Source organism: Neofelis nebulosa, chromosome 10 (assembly GCF_028018385.1).
Source record: "Neofelis nebulosa isolate mNeoNeb1 chromosome 10, mNeoNeb1.pri, whole genome shotgun sequence".
Lineage (NCBI taxonomy): Eukaryota > Metazoa > Chordata > Mammalia > Carnivora > Felidae > Neofelis > Neofelis nebulosa.
The window spans coordinates 41,033,895-41,054,465 of NC_080791.1; the positions used below are offsets into that span (position 1 = coordinate 41,033,895).

The 20,571-nt window shown below is 41.7% G+C and overlaps 1 protein-coding gene across 5 annotated transcripts in view; it reads right to left on the bottom strand.

The window, feature by feature from the left end:
- The window catches only part of FAT3 (FAT atypical cadherin 3), a 672,953-nt gene that overhangs the window by 525,626 nt on the left and 126,756 nt on the right, over window positions 1–20,571 (bottom strand). The window lies entirely within an intron of this gene.

Genomic DNA, 20,571 nt, shown 5'->3' on the forward strand with positions numbered 1-20,571 from the left:
GGTCACGATCTCGTGGTTTGAGTTAAAACCCCTTGTCAGGCTCTGTGCTGGCAGAGTGGGGCTTGCCTGGGATTCTCTCTCTCCCTCTCTCTCTGCCCCCCCGCCTTGCTCTCACTCTCTCTCTCTCTCTCTCTCTCTCTCTCAAAATAAATAAATAAAACATTTTAAAAATCAGTATGTGTGGTTATGATTCTATTATTACTTAAATATCTAAATGCACAATTTCAAATTTACATTTAAAAAGAACTTGAGACACGTGGGTGACTCAGCTAAGCATTCAACTCTTGATCTCAGCTCAGGTCATGATCCCAGGGTCGTGGGACTGAGCCCCGAATTGGGCTCCACACTAAGTGCAGAGTCTGCTTGGGATTCTCTCTCTCCCTCTCTCTGCCCTTCCCCTGCTCACGCTCTTTCTCTCTTTCAAAATAAACAAACTTTAAAGAAGTAAAAATAAAAAGGACTAACTGAGTTGTGGGAGCTAGGGGTTTTTGTATTTTCTAATATTTTTCCAATTAATGTTGGTCATCAATGGTTACACAATTACCTTTATAACTGAACTTTTAAAAGAATTCTTATAAGGCATTATCATCTTTTGTTGTGCTGACTTCAAAACTGATCAAGATTTATGCATAATCCAGTACCATGAGGCTGAATAAAGAAAGCAGAGATGACAATCCCTAAGGAGGTACATAATCTGAGTGATAGCCATGTGTGGGCCATGCTACCCAGAACATAGGAGGTAAGAAAGATTCAGTGCCAGAAAAATCTAAATTATATGAGATTTATTTCTTAAAACTAATTTTAAAAATTGCTTCCAATTCATTTCAACAGTCACTATTAAATTTTCATAGTTGCCACAGCCCCATGACTACATAGATTAAGAAATAAAAACACTTTCCTATTTTAACCAATAAAATCTGTCCAGTATTTAAAACAGAGGGTGGATAAAAGGGCTAATTTAACAAGGAACAGCTAAGTCTATTGACACTCTCACAGCTCCGGTTTCTAGAATGCCCCAATTTGGAGTTCTTCCACCAAGAAACAGCCACTGTGGGACCCTCACATTCTCTTCTGCAGGGAATGTGGAGATAAGAGGGGACGGGAAACGAACGCTTCTGTCCACTCTCTCACTCAGGCACTGTATATGGCATCTCCCCTTTGTTGTGTTTAATCCTTACAACAGCCCTAAATGGTTTCACCCACCTACGTGTTAGGAAACTGCAGGTTAGAGAAGTTAACCTGCACGGTGGGAGCACTGGCTCCATCAATGTTTCCCGGCAGGTAAGGAGCAGAGCAGGGTCCCAAACGCTGGTTTTTCTTACTCCTAAAATGTACGCTTTTCCCCATCACATCATCATTCTCTCTAAATAACCTGTAACCAAGAATTAAGGCCCTCTAGAAGCACTTAATGACATAATTTAAATCTGTTGAACTAGTCACCATTCATCATTGATAAAAAAGCACGAAACCCATCTAACGACTCTATTTGGTTATCTCCTTTCTAAACTAGTTACAATTACCAGCTGGCTATTGACTGAAAAATAGCCCACAGAAATTTAACATCTTAAACTATTATAAATTATTTGTGTAGTTTATAGAACACTTTCCTACCCAGGGTTGGCAAGGCACACGTTATAACACCCTTTTAGTAGATGAGAATATCCGACTTCACTCTTCTGGTAGCAGAGTCTGGATTAGAACCTAAGCCCTCCCCAGACCCCCACAAGGCTTTCTCATCTCTTTTTTTCCAACCCTGCCTTACAGAAGACTCTAAAGCAAATTCCTTGGCATGTATTTTCTTGGTTCTGACTGAGAATGAGATATGATTTGCTGCTATCATCTGCTGAAGCAAGTCGGGAAATAGAGTCGCAAGTAGAAAGAGTGCAGTTTAATGTAGGGGTTTCATAAGCAGAACAGACAGTACAAATGAAAAGTAGAAAGACGAGATAACTTTTTATAAAAGGAGAGAAGTTAATTTCACATGCAATGGCTTTGGCTGTCCGTCCTTAGGAAATGGTTCACATGCTAAGTGTGAGAAGCAGCAGCTTGGATGCACAAGGCTCAAATGTGGTACCCAGGAGAAATGGAGAGCCCCCTGGGACCAGTGCAATTAGAGCTTCCTCTTCGTGGAGCACACTCATCTGACACCTGGGGTGACAGAGCCCTCTTTAGGGCTCACAGATACAAACCAGGAGAAGCTTTATTAATACCCCATATCACTCAATAGATTCTCTATTTCATCATTGGAGAACGCTCCAAAGTAGAGGAGGTATTTTTAGGTTCACTAGGGACATAACAGAAGGAGATAAGGCCCTTCTAGGGAATGATCTAAGGCCACGTAGAGTCTCGCAAACTAGAAAGCTGGGGTTACTCCCAGTATGTCCAGGGAAATACAAATTCTGTTTCTGCCTCACCTCTCACTCGCTGGTCTGTGCCGAGGGCACAGCTTTTGCTGATGCTTTGCTCATGGAGTCTGGACTCCACAGTCATCAGGGAAGAAAACAGCCCTGATGGTAAATTGAGCTCAAATCAACTTTTCTTAGTCCACTCCCCACCCCCATTTTAAACCCTGACTGAAGAGAGGAGCTGCATTTGTGCACCAATCTATTCACAGCACCCAGCATAGTACATGTCATGCAGGAGGGCACCATACTGGTTTGCTAAACAGAGCACTAAGGTACTGATGTAACCAGAGGCCCAGAGGCCCAGAGGCCTTTAACATGGTCCGTTTCCAAATCCCAGAAAATACGCACGTCTTACCTCAGGAAACAGAATCAAGAAATTATATGAACTCAGAGAAGCCTTAAAGATCATCTGATTTGATCTCCTGAGTTAAGAGATGAGGAAACTAAGACCCAGAAAGATGAAGAGATTCACTCATACCAGGTCTCAGGACTCCCAGGTTCAGAACTCATCCCAAATGGAAACGTGTGTCAATTGAATTAGTTTTTCTTTGAGTTATGTAACAATCTTAGTGACGAGGTTTATCATCACATGGCAGCGATGGCTGTCTTCTGACACTTATTAATTTTCCTGGTGCTACTCCCTCCTCTAAGTAGTTAACTGTAAATAAACCTTTAAGTGCCCTGGGGGACAGTTACTTCTACAAACCATTCTGGTAAATCCTTCAAAGCACAGAATGCTGTCATAACATGAAAAAAAAACATCATTCGATTTCACTATTCGAAAAGTGGTACTTTTGCAGACCAAGTTTTTCTTTCAGCAAAATACACTGCTGCAATGTTTTCCTTATAAAATAGAATCAGTGGTCTTCAATGTGAATAGGAAATACTACAAACCACACTGAAGTGGAACAGTATCACTGCGTGCATAAGTCTGTATCGAACTCCAAAAACCTGAGCAGGACTAAGCTTGTCAGATTCAGTTGTTGAAACCAAAATAGGTCATCAGGTTTTGGATCTTTAGTCTTGGGGAAAAAAAAATAGTCCTATCTGGCACCAACTAATTTTAAAAAACCCTGCAGTTTTCTGGGGAGCCTGGGTGGCTCAGTCAATTAAGCATCCAACTCTTGATTTCAGTTCAGGTCATAATCTCACAGTTCGTGGGATCAAGCCCCGTGTCTGGCTCTGGTCGGACAGAGTGGAGCCTGCTTGGGATTCTCTCTCTCTCCCTCTCTCTTTGCCCCTCCCCCACTCATGCTCTCTGTCTCAAAAATAAATAAACATTAAAAAAAAAAAAACACCCTGCAGTTTTACCCATTGATTTAGACAATAAATGAAGCCTGATAGTGGGGGATTCTGTAAAATTCTGCAAAGTAAACACCAGAATAAGATTCTGGCTTTTTTTTTTTTTTTTTTTTTTTTTAGCATGCTAAGACAACTGTTAAACTGTTTCAAAAAAAAAATAGTACACTTTCCACACTGAAGCCAAGCTATTTGCAAAGCCAATATGATAGTTATGGTGTTTTAGATGCTCTGCACATTGATTTATCCTGCTTCTGGATTATTTTAAACAAAGCACTTAGTTCCCAACCTCAGAGCCTATTTTGTACAACTTAGTAACATAATCAATATTTTTTGATATCATCTCCAAAGAAATCATCAGGCCATCAATCTTGGAGACATTTATTTTTCAGAGCAGTCAGATGTGCCCCCCCTGCCCAGTGAGCTCTGAGAGAACGGATCTTATCACCGAGACTCGAGACTCGAGACTCGGAAGGGCATGCAGATTTTTCTTTCCAGGGGTGAATAAATGCAAGTGACCCCAAGGGCCAAGAAAGCTCTTACAAGGGCCACGCCTCTGGGAGTGCCTTGACTCAGCACGTGCCACTGATTGCTTTGGTCACCTGGTGAGGCTGTTTTCCTCCAGCATTAAACTGGCCTCCTTAAATAGCTGAGATTTCTGAACAGCAGAAAAGGCACCTTACAAAAACATTCTATTTTCACTCCATCTCTTCTTATCTTACATATTTTGAAAGGGTTTTACTGGCAGACAGAGATAGTGCTTAGGAAATGTGCTAGGATGGGCTGTAAAACAAAGAGCAAAGTCCGTATCTGCTGGGCTTCCCCTTCACTGCGTCCTGCATGAAGATGATCTGTGTTAGAGCCCGTGACACCCACACAAGGGCTGTATGCACGGTGAGTCCAGAGCACACACTCTGACACCTGACTGCCTGGGTTTGAATCCCAGCTCTACCATTTACTAGCTGTGTAACGTTGGGCAAGTTCTTTAACCTCTCTGTGCCTCGGTTTCTTCTACCCTAAAATGGGAATGATAGTGCCTACCAAATAAGATTTGAGTTAATAAATATAAAGCATCTAAAAAACAGTTCACGTCACATGGTTAAGTATACAACGGTTAGCTATTAAGATCATTAACTAAGGCGGTTTTTAGAAAAGACAAAATCTGTGAGTCACAAGATAGGGATGGGGAGGAGTTTACAATCTCCTCAGACATTTTCTTTTCCAATAGGAAAAAGCCACACCAAAGGTAAAGATGTCTTTTCTTTACTAAAAACAAATGATTGCTATAGTAGACCCAAAGGTCAGAGAAACCGGACTTGAATCCAGGCTTTGTCACTTACTGCTGGGGGACATTGGGGTGATACTTAAACCTTTTTAAGTCTCAGCTTCCTTACCTTTAAAATATCGACTATAGCGGCACCTGGGCGGCTCAGTCGTTAAGTGTCCAACTTCGGCTCAGGTCATGATCTCATGGTTTGTGGGTCTGAGCCCCACTTTGGGCTCCATGCAGACAGCTCAGAGCCTGGAGCCTGCAGCCTGTTTCAGATTCTATGTCTCCCTCTCGCTCAGCCCTCCCCCACTCATACTCTCTCTCTCTCTCTCTCTCTCTCAAAAATAAATGAACATTAAAAAAAATAAAATTGGGGCACCTGGGTGACTCAGTTAAGCATCCGACTTCAGCTCAGGTCATGATCTCACGGTTCGTGAGTTTGAGCCCCACAGCAGGCTCTGTGCTAACAGCACAGAGCCTGGAGCCTGCTTTGGATTCTGTGTCTCCCTCTCTCTCTGCCCCTCCCCTGCTCATGCTCTGTGTCTCTGTCTTTCAAAAATAAATAAACATTAAATTAAAAATAAAATAAAATAAAATAAAATAAAATAGTGATTATAAGAGTTCCCACAGTCATGTAACAGGCTTGCAAGTATGTCTCAGACAGAGTAAATGCTCCATAAACATTAACTGACATTACAATTATTAAGGTGTTCAGAAGCAGGGATACAAAACAGAAAACGAATGAAAACGGGGTTAAGGATAAAGGGTCAAGAGGGAGACTACCCCTGGGGTAGCCCAACCCTCATATGAAAGCCACCCTTTCACAGACCCCAGACTCCCACCCTGTGTTGGAGTCAGTGCCAGAAAAGGCCTGTGCCTGGTGGCACGGGTCAAGGGCTGTTGCCACAGCTCTGTAACATATCCAATGCCTGCGTGTATATTTTAAAAGTCAGGAAACTACAGCTGCATTAGTGAGCTCCTCCTCAGACCTGGCATTTAATTCCTGAGGAGTTCTAGCAGGATTTCTCCTTGCTGTGACGAGTCCCAGAACAGCCAGATACTGCTAAACCCTGTCTTCCAGAGCAGCCTATTCTGACACTGCTCAAATTACCGTCCTCATGGCACTACTTGATGTTCTGGGTCCTTGCTCCTGAAATCAGTTATAGACTGCCTGTATGACACATTTGGGAATAAAGTTTTACTCTCTGGCTGATGCTAATGGCTGCCTGAAGAGAAGAAAAAATGTTTACTCTGTAGTTCTCTTAATACAAACCATTGTGGCTGGAGAGTGCAGAAGAGCATATACTAGGCATTCAGGTCACAAATAATGCATGTCATGCCATTATTCAGATTATATCATGATATATGGAACCAGGGCCATGTAAACTCACTGAGCTTTACAGTCAAAAGGGTCATAAAATTGTCTCGTCCAACACCCTGGTTTTAAAGTGGAGGAAACACACTGCGAGGGGTTAAGTGATTTGGACAGGGTCACACAGCTTGCCAGTAAAAAAGCTTAAATTGGACCTCAGGTCTCTACCGTGAATGTGACTCACTGCTATCTTCCTCCTCCAAGAATACAGGTCTCTATTTGCTCATGTCTACACATTTTACTCATCTTCTTAGAGGAAACTAAAATGCTGCCTACTCTATGAAGCAATCCCAGAGATTCCCATTCAAAAGTGAGCTCCAGTTCTAAAGTGGTGTTTCTTAAACTTTAGCAAACATCAGAATCATGGTAGGACTAGGCTCCACTTCAGAGTTTCTGGACCAGCTGGTGAAGAATTTCTAATTCTAGCAAGTTCCCTGGAGATGCTGGTCCCGGGACAACCGTACTCTGAGAACCACTGCTCTGAACTTTGCCTGTATTTTACCTAACTGTACCTCTCTGATGGCACTTTCTTCCTTGTATTAAAGTTACTTACGTGTGTCTTTAAATTACATACTGGGCAGTTAGCTCCCTCATTTCATCTCCTTCTTACAGTATCTGTCTAACAAAATGCTTTGAAAAAGGCAAAAATTAGATCAATGTGGAGTGAAATGTGTCTGGTCAGCATACACTGTAACTTCACAACATGCTCCAGGGAGAAGATCAAAATGAGCATTGGACAAATCAGGAATTATGATTATAAAGCTCACAGACCCTGGATGAATACCTGGTCCACCATTTCCCAAACTGTGTCCCATGATACATTACTTCATGACATGTGAATAGGTGTGCAACTAAAAAAAAACAGTTTAGGAAATGCATTTTGAGCAAAGGTAAACAGATTTGTTAATTTAGAACTCCTTGGAGTCTTTTGTAAGGTCCAAAATAAATGTTCCCCGTCCCCCATCCTCAGTCACCTCTAATAACTTCCCCTGCTTTGCTGTCTCCTTATGAAAGCATAGTGTGTGTTGTCTATTTGCACTAGCAGAAGGAAAGCGTCCTGGCACATGGTCAGGATTCATGGTGCACACACAAATATACTATGTAAACTGGGATTGCAAGGGATATAACATACACAACTTCTAAAATCTATTTCATCATGAATCTCCTCCTCCCACCCCCACAATAGCCACCTGCAGGAGAAAAAAGAGTGTTTTCTGGAATACATCTGGGGAGACACAGTCCAAGCTAGATACTGTAGCCCAGACAGGTCAAACGGCTGCCTGCAAAGCTTGGGAGGTGGGATGCAATCCGGGGATTCTTCAGACTAGTTCATTATTCTTCCCACACCATATCACAGGGTATGGATTCTCATTTCAAATAAGCTGGGAGTTATCCCTGAAGAAATGGTTTCAATACTTGTTATACAAACACATCTCCGTGTTCCAACTGAAGAATGAGACAACTGTTCCGTGGTTTGCTATGCACTTTTCTTTTCTCATTAAAAACAAACAAACAAACAAACAAAAAAAACCAGGGCCGCCCGGCTGGCTCAGTCAGTGGAGCGTGGGACCCTTGATCTCAGGGTCGAGAGTTCAAGCCCCACAGTGTGTGCAGGGATTACTCAAAAATGAAATCTTTAAAAAACACACACACACACACAGAATTTTCAAAGTCCTATAAACAACAAAGACTGGCATGAGGGGAAGAACCTTTTTAACGTTATACAATGAACCAAATAGCTTCATAGTTTTTGTTATCTATTGTCACCAAAGTCAACACTGAAAAGCAGTTTGCCAAATCCAAAATACTCTTGAGATGCAAAACCTAAAACCACGTTCATATTTTGCTCCTCCCTGGAAAATCCTGCTTGTCTATTTGAGTCCTAAGTCTAAGCAGAGTTCCTCAAGCAGAAAGAGTATTACATGAACAGGGACACGATACATCACCTTCTGTCAGTCTAAACAAGGACAAAATCCCACACCAAAGCCTCCAGTTGGTTCTGCCAGCCAGCCAAGCAGACCATTACCCAAACCCAATCTTTTCCATTATTATAATACCGTAAATTCTAATTTTTTCCAGTGGTGCAAATCTTTCTATTGTCTGAAAGTGTCTCAGGAGAAAAGTCAATCAGCATGAAACAAGTGTAATTCAAGGTGGCTCTGAGGGAAATGGGAGATTCAGCCACGCAGCGGCAGTGTTATGAATACCCTCCTTTATTTTCTCCCCAGGTGCGAGAAATATTTCCATACAACACTGGTTAATGTCAAGTATCATTTCATCAGTAAATGCTTCAAATTCAGGGGTAATTCAACCAGGGGCTATCAGAAGGAAAGATTAGCATGTTGTTCAAGCCTTTTAAAAAATCATTTCTCCCTCTGGAGAAAGAAATTCGTCATGGGGTAAAAGAAAAAAAATGTATGGAGAGGATATAATTTGCTCCTATGCTTGGCTGTCTGAGAAAATGTTCCAGAAAAATGCACGATTTCAATTTTTCTCTGGTGGGCCTTGCTGACAGAAAGCAAAGGGTAAATACATTAGTATTCGCTTATGCTCAAGATTAAAAAAAAAAAAAAAGAAGTAAAGCAAGGGGGAAAACACCTTTTCCAAATAACACCGTTTACTATGGAATAACTTCCTGAAAGAGAAAAGAACCCAGATAGTTTCAGATGGAACAATGTCTTTAAGCAGTGTCCATTCCAGTAGTTACGGGGGGCAAAATGCAGGTGAAGGAAAAAGATGCCCTCAGCTTGCTACATTCTGACACAATCCTCATTTACTGCTGTGCTAAGTCCCTGTGGTCTGTCCTGCCTCCAAGAGTTAACATCCTTTTAGCCATCCCAACTGCCATTCTCCTTTAAAAGTTATTCTCCTTCAAGGAAAAAACAGGAATCAGGAAATCATAACATGGAAGAGCTTCCCTCAGGACCCCCCTTTCCTACTGTGATAAGTGATGGCAGTATTAGGGCAAGAAGGAAGCAAAAGAATCTGTGCAAAGGCTGTGGTCGGGGGTGATGTACACAGAGCGTCAGGACCTAAATAAGGTCATGGGGGTTTCAGGCTTCCCTTTCCCAAAACATATGAACTGCCAAAAGATGTGATAAATGACAAAACATCCTCAAGACTGTGGATGACTTTTCGGAGAATATGATTCCATTCCTAATTTTTCCAAGGTTACACATGGGACCAGCTCTTACTCTGGACAAAGCACATCACAGGCTCCAAAGGGCAGTTCTGGAAATGTCTGTGTGTCTGGCATGAGGGGAAGAACCTTTTTAAGAACATTCTGCTCCCCAGAATGTAAGGCAGCAGCACTGAGCTCTATGTATATTATACACAATATAGAATTGCTAAATGGACACAATGAGAAGAGAGATACACACGCAACTCTGAACAACAGGCTAACACTCTGTGTGTCACGTCACAAAAGCTGGGGAACAGGCAGATAAGGAGGGAGAAAAAGAATACAAGGAATACGTGTGCAGGAAATAAGGAAACAATATATCAGGAAATGGGTGAGAATTGGAAAAGGTATCTCAGGCAGCGATCCTGATAAACTCAAAAGGGAGAAGAGATAACCAAACAGCTTGACACATGGGAAAGGAACACACTATGGAGAGAGGTAGGAATTACATTATAGGAGGAAGCAAAGATTATCTGGAACCAGGCAACAAGAAACGTTGCCGGGATTTCAAAGAGCTCACGTGTGGGTTAAGAAATGCCGTCTGGAAGTTTGTTGACAGTCCAGAAGTCTTGTCAGTCACGTCTCCTCATGTTGCCATCTCCGACAACCATGCCTTAGCAAGCGAGGCGAAATGCAAATTTGGTCTCTTCAGCTCTCCCGCACTCCCCATTAAGGCTGTTTATTACTGACTGATGGTTTATGATGACGTGGCCTGGATTAGTACTCTGTGCTAATGAGACCAGGGTCACAGGTTCAATCCCACAGGGGACGACACACAGGTCCACTCCTTAGAACAGGTCAAACGAGAACAAGTGAGCACCAATGATTCTCCATCTCAACTAAAAAGTCAAGGCTACAGGATCAGGCATCAGTGGGGTCCTGAGGTTCACTTAAGAAAACTTATTTCTTTAGAGGGGCAAGATATTTGCAGACATTTCTGTAGGTATGAGATGAAGGAGTTATCAGAGAACCTCCGGGGACCTAGTTAGTAATTCTCAGCATGGCCAACCCGAGCCTCATATACTAGGTCCAGGACAGGCTTGCTCTCCCAAGGAAGCCACAAGTGGATCAAGTGGGAGACTACTCAGCACATCACAGCTGGCCCGACAAGAACTCTGCCCTCCAGAGGCGCTGCCACAAAGGAAAGGCAAAGGCCACGGGCAGAGCCTATCTTTGGAGAATACCTGCACGTACACACAGCCAAGGCTGACCAGGTGAGCTCAGGCTAAGACCTACTAAAGTACTCTCAGCATCTCTGCAAATGCTACCACACACTGCAACTGTGAAAGAATTAAGATCCCGTGGAGTGGGTGTGGCTAATGACATGGCTTCCTGAGACACTCCCTCACCCCCCTTCTTGGAATCCCAGTATCATTTTTGAAACTAAAAGCCAGACATGAGAAAGCAGTCAAATGTACTAAGTTCAAAAAGAAAATGAATATGTAAGAACTCAGCGAGTTCAAATCCAGGGCTTTGGAGGCAGAGTAGATCAAAGTTCATGGCCCATGAGGAAAAGGAGAGTGTCACTAAGGTCCAGGTGCTGTCTGGGACAAGAGGACAGTAATCCTACAGCCTCAACCTCCTGACCAGCCTGACACATCACTCCTGCCCTTCCACGGTGTTCCAGTACAACCAACCAGTGACATACTTAAAACCTGAGTAGGTCCTATTCCTGATGAGACACTACAACATCTTCCCTGTTCCTTCAGGATAACAAAGGACCAAACCGTCAACATTTTGAGAAGGTTCTGCCATATTTGGCCCTGAGTTCTTTTCTATCATCTCTCATCACTCTCCTTTCCATCCGCAGTGGGCTTTCCTCAGTTCCTGACACCCCACCTCCTGCCTCAGGTGTTTTCTTCACGTTGTTACACCTGAGTTCCGCTCTTTTCCCATCTTGGTTCCCATCATGGAAACACACGCACCCAATTATCTCAGTTGCAATACCCTTCAGGACTCACCTTTCTGATCCGCAAGATCAGCTATGGCCTCTTGTATGTCCTCACAGCACCCAGAACATTTCCTTCTTACACTCACTACCATTTTAATTATTTTAGTAAGACTATTTGATTAATATCTGTTATTCCAAATGGACCATAAACTATCTGAAGGAAGGGACTGTCTCTTACGGTCACCCTTGTTGCTCCACACCAAATGTATTGGTTGGCATGTAATAAGTACCCCATAAATATTTGTTATTGGATATACTATAAATGTCTTAGGAAACCCCAGAAAATGTAGAATTAGAGCAGTGATTCTCAATTGTCCTCAATAGATATGTTTTGTTGTCACAATAAGGACAGGTTGCTTGTTGTCTAGTGGCTACAGGCTAGGAATGCTGATAAACATCCTACAAGGCACAAGAGAGCCTCCCAAGCAAAGAATTATCTGGTCTAAAAAGCCAATAATGGGGTGTCTGGGTGGCTCAGTCGGCTAAGCGTCCAACTCTTGGTTTCGGCTCGGGTTCTGATCTCAAAGTTTGTGAGTTTGAGCCCCGCATCGGGCTCCATGCTGGTAGTGTGGAGCCTGCTTGGGATTCTCTCTCTTTTCCTCCCGCTGCCTCTCCCCACTGTCTCTCACACATGCACACACACACTCTCTCTCTCTCTCTCTCTCTCTCTCTCTCTCATTCTCAAAGTAAGTAAATATAATAAAATAAAATAAAATGCCCATGACGCTGATGTTGCAACTGGATTATAGGAACTAGGGCAACTATATCGAGAAGGGTAGAGCCAAGTATATAGAAAGAAACCTTTCCCAAGGAGCATGGTTCACAGCAGAGACACTGCACAGAGTTGTTCTGCTGCCATTGAGATGATCCCCAGATAAGCCCCGGGGAGATCAGCTCTGGGTATTGGTGCTGAGAACTGGGCTCCCCTCTGCTAGGGCTGGGATGGCTTCCATTCCCACAATATGAACCTGGCTGCTTTCTGAGCTCCCATCCACAACACAGAATGAAGAAACCTTCACTTTTCAGTGGTGAAACCATTTGACCTGATTTCTCCAGGAAGTATTCACGTGTGGCAAGGCCATCAGTCACCTTGACAGCTAGAATCCCTGTTTGCTCCCAAGGACTAATGTCCTCCAATTTTCCACCAACCCGACTTGGATCTCACTCTTTACAGAAGCATTTATTCTGCCAACAAAATCAAGACCCTGCAAGATGGATCTTTCCAGGTCAATAGAGGGCCACCTCTCTAGAGGTTTACATAATTTTCTCTGCATGACTACTAAGACCACAGCCTCCCAAGCATCTGAGCAGCCTCACTTTTCCACGGCTTTGGCGGGGGGACCATTTTACCCGGCAGCACAGTGTACAGGCAGGGCTATCAAACCCTGCCCTGAATGGAAAGACCAAACACACCTCCCACAGTTGTACCCCAAGCTACAAGACCCTGAATAGATTCTTGAACACCCCTTAATATCAACAGCTGGAAACTACTGGAAAGTAAATGTGATTGTTACCCCCCAACAAGCCTTAAACCAAACACATGCTCTCAATCCACGTAAACAGGGCTCTCTCTAGTCCACCCCCTGAGTATATGTAGTTAAGAACCAAGTATACTTTGCCACTAATTATGTATTACAAATAAAGAGTTTACACAAGCCTAAGTAAACTGTGAAAGGGGGAAGCAGCCATTCTGAGCATCCACAGCAGATGTTTAGGGACAGCTGTACAGGGAAGCTGACAAGAATTTAGATGAAATTTATTTTAAAGTCCCACATGAGTGAGAGAAGGTTTGTTTAACCTTTACCAAACCATTGCACCTAAGGGGTTCAGATCTGAATTTTCCTTTAGAACAGATTTCTGTCGCTGTGTTTAACATGCCTGTCCCATTACCCCCTCCCCCTTTTTTTTTAACTAAAGAAAGAAGCCCTAGTGGTTTGACCACTATGAGCAAATGTCATTTCACCATTACAAATGTAAGCCCAGAAGTTTGCCATTTCAATGTCCATGTGTTATTAGCAAATGCCAACAGACAAGAGTAAATATTATTAAAAAAGAGTTTAGCCACAGAAAAGTCTGTCTGCCAAGCACTTATAAATAAATAAATAAATAAATAAATAAATAAATAAATAAATAAATTCTTGCTGCCAAGAATCCACTAGGCTACACTATTGTCCTCAAGAACTTCCTTCTTCCACGTCACAAAGAAATATGCTAGTTCTCGGCCTCATGAGAGTAACCATACCATCCTCCTATTTCTTCTGTGTTTTTAGGTGAAAGAACAAACAATATGATTAGTGAAAAATTACTTGGATTAAATATCCCTAACCAAAATGTTAGGCAACAAAAGACCTCCCATGTAATCTGCATTCAATAGATACTTGCTGACTTGGGAAGGAGGAATGATAGCCAACACAGAATGAGTACGCACCACGTTGCCAGACCTTGTGCATTGCTGTGTTATCTAAGATAAGTTGACAGCTGGTGTTTTCAGACTTAGGGACGTTAAGAGGAGGGAATTTCAGAAGTAGTTCAGTTCAGCCGCCTTGCTACGGGGGGTGAAATGTTGGTGCTCAGAATTCAGTACTCATCTCATGGGTTAGCTGATAGCACAGCCAGGATGAGAACACAAGCTCCAGACCAAAATCAACAGTTATAATACTATTATATTTTAAAATGAGTCTTTAGGGTCACCTGGATGGCTCAGTGGGTTAAGTGTCCGACTTTGGTCCAGGTCATGATCTCACGGTCCGTGAGTTTGAGCCCTGCATCGAGCTCTGTGCTGACAGCTCAGAGCCTGGAGCCTGCTTCAGATTCTGTGTTTTCCTCTCTCTCTGCCTCTCCTCTGCTGGCACTCTGTCTCTCCCTTTCTCTCAATAAATAAATAAGTAAATAAATAAATAAATAAGAAGGAAAGAAAGAAAGAAAGAAAGAAAGAAAGAAAGAAAGAAAGAAAGAAAGAAAGAAAGATTAAAAAACATTTAAAACAAGTTTCTAGAAGTACAGAGAGAATGCTTATGTATCATACTCTCCTAGAATCTTAGATGTAAGCCATAGGGTTTATGTCCCTACCTTTCCCACTCAAGTGTTTATTTGGATTCAAAACGCCGCTAACTAAGAAGCAGTCAGGAAATATTATTTGGTAGTTTAAGATTATTTGGCTTCACAACCGAATAGATACTGTTTGTTTTTATTAAAAACGGCAAAAAAAAAAATCAGCTCTGGTATAGATCATCATAATCCCTCCACTAAGTAAATGTGAAGCTAATGAAAAAATTATTTGTATAATTTTGCCCTTCACAGTTCATGTACAGATCATGTAGGCATAACACCATATAGGTACTGTATCAGATCGATCTTCTTTTGAAACGAGGGGTCTATCTCATTTTGGAGATTTTATTTATTTATTTATTTACTTTAATGCTTACTTACTATTTTTAAGAAAGAGCGTGAGCAGGGGAGGGGCAGAGAGAGAGGGAGACAGAAGATCTGAAGCGGGCTATGTGCTGACAGCAGAAAGCTAGATGCAGGGCTCGAACTCATAAACCTTGAGATCATGACCTGAGCCGAAGTCGGATGCTTAACTGACTGCAGCCACCCAGGTGCCCCTCATTTTGGAGATTTTAGAATGACCTTGCTTAGCTACCTCTTCCTTCTCCACTGATTCAACGTTAGTTTCAGTTCCTCACAACTTTTCTCCATCACAGTCACAGTTTCGGTGGCACAGTGTGCCCACTTGATTGTGCACTAGGACCATGCCAAAACCATTAGCCTACAACTGGAAAACAATGGGAATATACTTAACGCTACTGAACTCTACACTTAAGTAAGATGGTAAATTTTATGTTACATGTTTTTTATCACAATTTAAAATATTTTTTTTCTTTTTTTTTTAATTTTTTTTAATGTTTATTTATTTTTGAGACAGAGAGAGACAGAGCATGAACAGGGGAGGGTCAGAGAGAGAGGGAGACACAGAATCCGAAGCAGGCTCCAGGCTCTGAGCCATCAGCCCAGAGCCCGACGTGGGGCTCGAACTCACAGACTGTGAGATCATGACCTGAGCCGAAGTCGGACGCTCAACCGACTGAGCCACCCAGGCGCCCCTAAAATAATTTTTCTTAATAAAACATTAGTCTTCTTCAAGGTCAGGGCTTTTACGTTTTTTGTTGTTTCTTTTTTTTTTACATCTGATTTTACATTCAGCCATACAATGCAGAACATCTTGGATTTTCAGCGGAGCCACAGTCTTTTTGGAGGGGTGGGAGGAGCAGTTACTGTAAACTACACAACTGCAAACAATTACCTTACTCAAACCCCAGGAAGTACACAATAACTCCAATACATCACCTTCTGTCCATCATCCGATCAATTTCAAAACTCCCCTGCTTGTCAAGCAAACCATAATCAACTACTGAAACCTCAATAAAAAGTTCAAGGAGTAAAACCTTCAATTTCAAGTCGTTTGGGATTTTTGCATACATTCAGTGTCTGAGCGGGGAAGGAGACAACTGGGGACTTTTTGCCTTTTTTTTTTTAACAAAAACAAGCGTGTAGATCAACAGAAGATGGATCCAGCACGCGGGATGGGAGGAAATAGGCTAAGAGTAACTCTCGGGGATATTCAAAGTAAGCAGGTGACAGAGATGGCTTTGTGTCTAATGTTCCTGCCGTGCTGTCCTCAGACTTCCAACGTGGTAAGCACTTCTCCTTTCTAATATATGCAGAGTTCATCAAGATCCTGGCACACGGTCCCTTCAGGATAAGAATTTCCACCAGGTCTAATCAATGGTGAACATACAGGGCAGTCCCTCCAGCTTGACATCCCCTCACATAAGCCTAATTTAATTGTGACCAATTCTTATCTGAGTCAGCTCTTCACTGACAGAAGAGGAGAGCTCTGAACAGGTTTCACAAATGCTCGCCTGGGGCTGTTTCAAAGTCTTCCCATAATTGAAGCAGCTATCTTTTCTCCTCAAGGTGGTGTTTTCATATTCTACCAGGGAAAGAATTATAAGCTAGATATGAATGGTATTATTTGAACAGAGGCTGTGCCCTCCAAACTCATAGAAAGAATCACACCTTTATCAACAGCACTCTCTGGAATCCCTCTACAGATGACTGAAATTAAAAAATGAAGAAAGAAAGAAAATCATAGGCAACAGATGAGCCTCTTAAGTGGGGGTATAAAATGAGTCCTGATAAAAGTGGGTCCCGACAAAGTCACGTGGCATTTGCAAAACAGTTCTCATAATCTACCAAATATACCAGTGTTACTTCCTTAAGTTATTACTCTCCTGGGTTCATGAAGTAACTCTGAATGAGAAGAAAAGGCAATATATAAATACTGGAATACTGGTCAACTACTTGGCTTAGCGACTCAACTTTCAACCTTAATGTCTTACCAATTAACTGGGGGCAAAATTAAAAGTTTTTCTCAGGGCACCTTAGTAGTTCAGTCACTTAAGTGTTTGACTTCTGCTCAGGTTATGATCTCACCGGTCATGGGTACGAGCCCCGTGTGGGGCTTTGTGCTGACAAGTCAGAGGCTGGAGCCTGATTCTGATTCTGTGTCTCCTTCTCTCTCGGCCCCTACCCTGCTCATGCTGTCTCTCTCTCTCTCTCAAAAATAAATAAACATTAAAAAAAAAGGTTTTTCTCTCTTTTCACTGTTTTTGAGGGGGGGAAAAGGGATAAGGGAAGGGTCATGATTAAAGAGATCTTTTACACAGCACCTGGGTGACTCAGTCGGTTAAGGATCTGACTCTGGCTCAGGTGGTGTTTGAGCCCAGCATCAGATTCTGTGCTGACAGTGCGAAGCCTGTTTGGATCCTCTGTCTCCCTCTCTCTTTGCCCCTCCCCTTCTCTCTCTCTGTCTCTCTCTCTCTCTCTGTCTCTCTCTCTCTCTCTCTCTCTCTCAAAAGTAAACATTAGAAAAAAATTTAAAAACGAGATCTTTAGGAGGAGTATTATTAATGCTCTATGGCTCAAGTGTGTAGAACCTAACTGGAAAGCACTCCGGACATCTTGCCCTGTCGTCAAAAAATGTCTTTCTGGTGCCTCAGTGGAGAAAAAATACCGCTACATTAAGACATATATTTAGAGGTAGAAGTAAGGAGGCTGATAATCTGAACACAAAGTTGGAAAGAAACTTTCATGGTTCCCCTCATCTTTGATACTCCAAGATGAGAATCTGGAGAATTCTGACTATGTTCCAGGACTTGTGGCTCCAAACTCCCCACCAGATAAGGAGATTGGGAGAAAAAACACATCCATATAAAGAGGAGGAGGAGAGGTATAGAGGTGACAGCCAAACACTGAGCACTCACTACCCCTCTCTCCTGGCCACTGGCCACCAGTGCCAGCTGCTGCCTCACTGGATGGCTTCACTCTTTTAATAGAACTTCAATGATTCAGGTAAGTCAGCTGCTGATTAATAGAAACATAACATTGCTTATATGATTGAATGAGAATCTAAAATGCAGAGAAATCACTGTTACAGTAAAACTTATAACTCTACAAAGGCCGCAGCTCAACAAGTGGTGCCGAAGTCCAAACACCCTTGACATGTTTCTGCGTTGAATGACTTTCCATCAGCTATTGGATCTCTTCAGACCTCCCAGCTATTTACACTTTAAGTATCCATCCTTCAATTTTGCTTATTTTCAGCTCAATTTCCAGTTAGTATACTATAAAAATATGACTCTTGAGTTTGGGGCATGACCTAAGAACCATTAATTAGCTAAAACTCCCATTTCTTTTATAATGAAATCATTTAAACCCCACCGTTATTAAGTACACTGGTGCAGCAACTCAACTTAATTCAACATTTGTGAACCACCTAGCAGAGATCAACTTCAAGGAAAATAGGGAACAGAACATGGCAAGTAATACAGAGTAAGGATAAAATGGATTAGGGGGATGCAGAGGGGCTGCTAATTGCCATGCAGGTGTAGGAAAACAGAGAAACATCATGGACAAGGAGGCGTTTAATAATATTTTACTGAGTGCCTAATAAATGCCAGGCATTATGGTCATGTATGCCTCACCTATATTGTTTTATTTAATTCTTACAATAAATTCATGAAGTATCACCATGTCCATTTTACAGATGGGGTAACTGAGGTTTGAAGAATTCAAGGGTCTTGCCCATGTTCTCACTTATGGCACAGCTACAATTTCCAAACTGAGTGTGTCTGACTTCAATGCCCAGGCTGTCACCCATCACAGCATTATACACTCATCTGAGGTGGGTCACAGGAGGCAGAAAAAATTCGAATGACTGATTGGAATCTTTTGGCTCCAACTCCAGACGAAACGAAAGAAGCAAAACACAGATGACACAGATGTGGGAAAGTGTGTGGCCACTGAATCACTGACCCAGGTTAGCAGGGCTGAAGGCATCATGAAGAGATAATGAGGAAAGAAATATATATATGAGGAAAGGAAAAAAAAAATATATATATATATATTCAAAGGCAGGTCTCCAAACCTTAAATCAACCTAAAGACCATGAACTTTAACTCACAGGCAATTGTGGAAACCGCTCCCTGCCCTGTTTTTTTGACCATGGAAGACTCATGATGGAAGAACCGCTTCAGGAATTATAGCTTTGTAGCTAGTGCTTGAGGGATATAATTGAGGGAATAGATAGATAAGGGGCAAAGAGGTCTGATAAGGAACAAGTTAGGAACAGACTAGCTTAAGAAAACAGAATGGCCTTTCGTCAAGTTAATTCATCTCACCTTTAGTATTTTAAATATGCATTATTGTTTAATGTATTATTTTTCCATTCACCCATCCCCCTTGTTATATTTCAATACTATCTTTGTTCAACAAATTAAGGAATGACTGAATCTGAGAAACACAGGAGAGAAAACTCCATTTTATTAAGGCGCTGTTCAAATTCACTTTTTTATTCACTTAGTTTTCACTGTATTGTTAATTTTACAAAGCCAAAACAAGAAGGTTGGCATCTCACTACTGGAGTATTTCAGCCCATGATCAAGGCAAAAACGTGAGGATGCCATTTTTATAGCCACTTTGGTTCAAAAGAACATCAGCTGCTTCTAAAGCCTTGTGACAGAGACTTTAATAAGGAGGGGTTTACTGCTAAAATAACACTCTGCACCTGCCCTGGGGGGCAATGTCCACTGCTATTTTACCATTATCTGCATTTCATATGCCTCTGCCACAAGCTTTTATTTTGTTAAACAAACTAGAATATATGACCTGCCTGAAAAGAAAATATTTATTCAGATCAGAGAAGGACTTTTAATATCTGAGAGAGGTTTCGATGGAACTCTCATTTAGAAAAAAAGAGAAGAAAGAAAACATACCTTATGTGCACTGCATTTCATTATCCATTCAACCATAGATAATGTTTAACTGGGCAACAGGAGTGCTAAATAATGTTAAATTACTCATGATCTACTACATCTAGAGATAAGCTGAAAACTTATCTCAAATAGCACTCCTAAGTATACATTTTATCTGACACGATAAAGTATTTTATTATAGGCTTTAGTTTCTTAACATTTATTTACACAAGTGTGTATAGCATTCAATAACAGCATCTGAGAAGCTGTAAATATAGTTGGAGACACACACACACACACACACACACACACACTCCTGTCAGTCCCACTAACAAGAAATTCCTTACTTTACTACATTACAATAATTTGCAAACTAAAGTCAATGGAAACTCATTAATATACTTCACATTATTCAATATTTGCTATGTTTATCAGATATTTAAAGCCTTCTTCCAAAAGTGCTAATGTTCTCAATAATAAAACAATTACACATTTTTGGAGGCATAATAGCAACATTCAAATGAATATTTACTGAAATAAAGAACAATGAAGCAATAAAGTATTCCATTTATTTGCATATTTTTGTCCAATACCCAATGTCATGTCCTTACAGTTTATCATAAACCTCAGAAAAGCAGGAGCTGAAGAAACTGAATTTGGAAAGTAAATGTGACTTGTATCCTGCTCGCCTTGTGACCCTGGACAACACATTTTAACTCTCGTTTGTTTATTTTTGCTTTTGTTGCCTTTGTTTTTGGAGCCAGGTCCAAAAAAATCA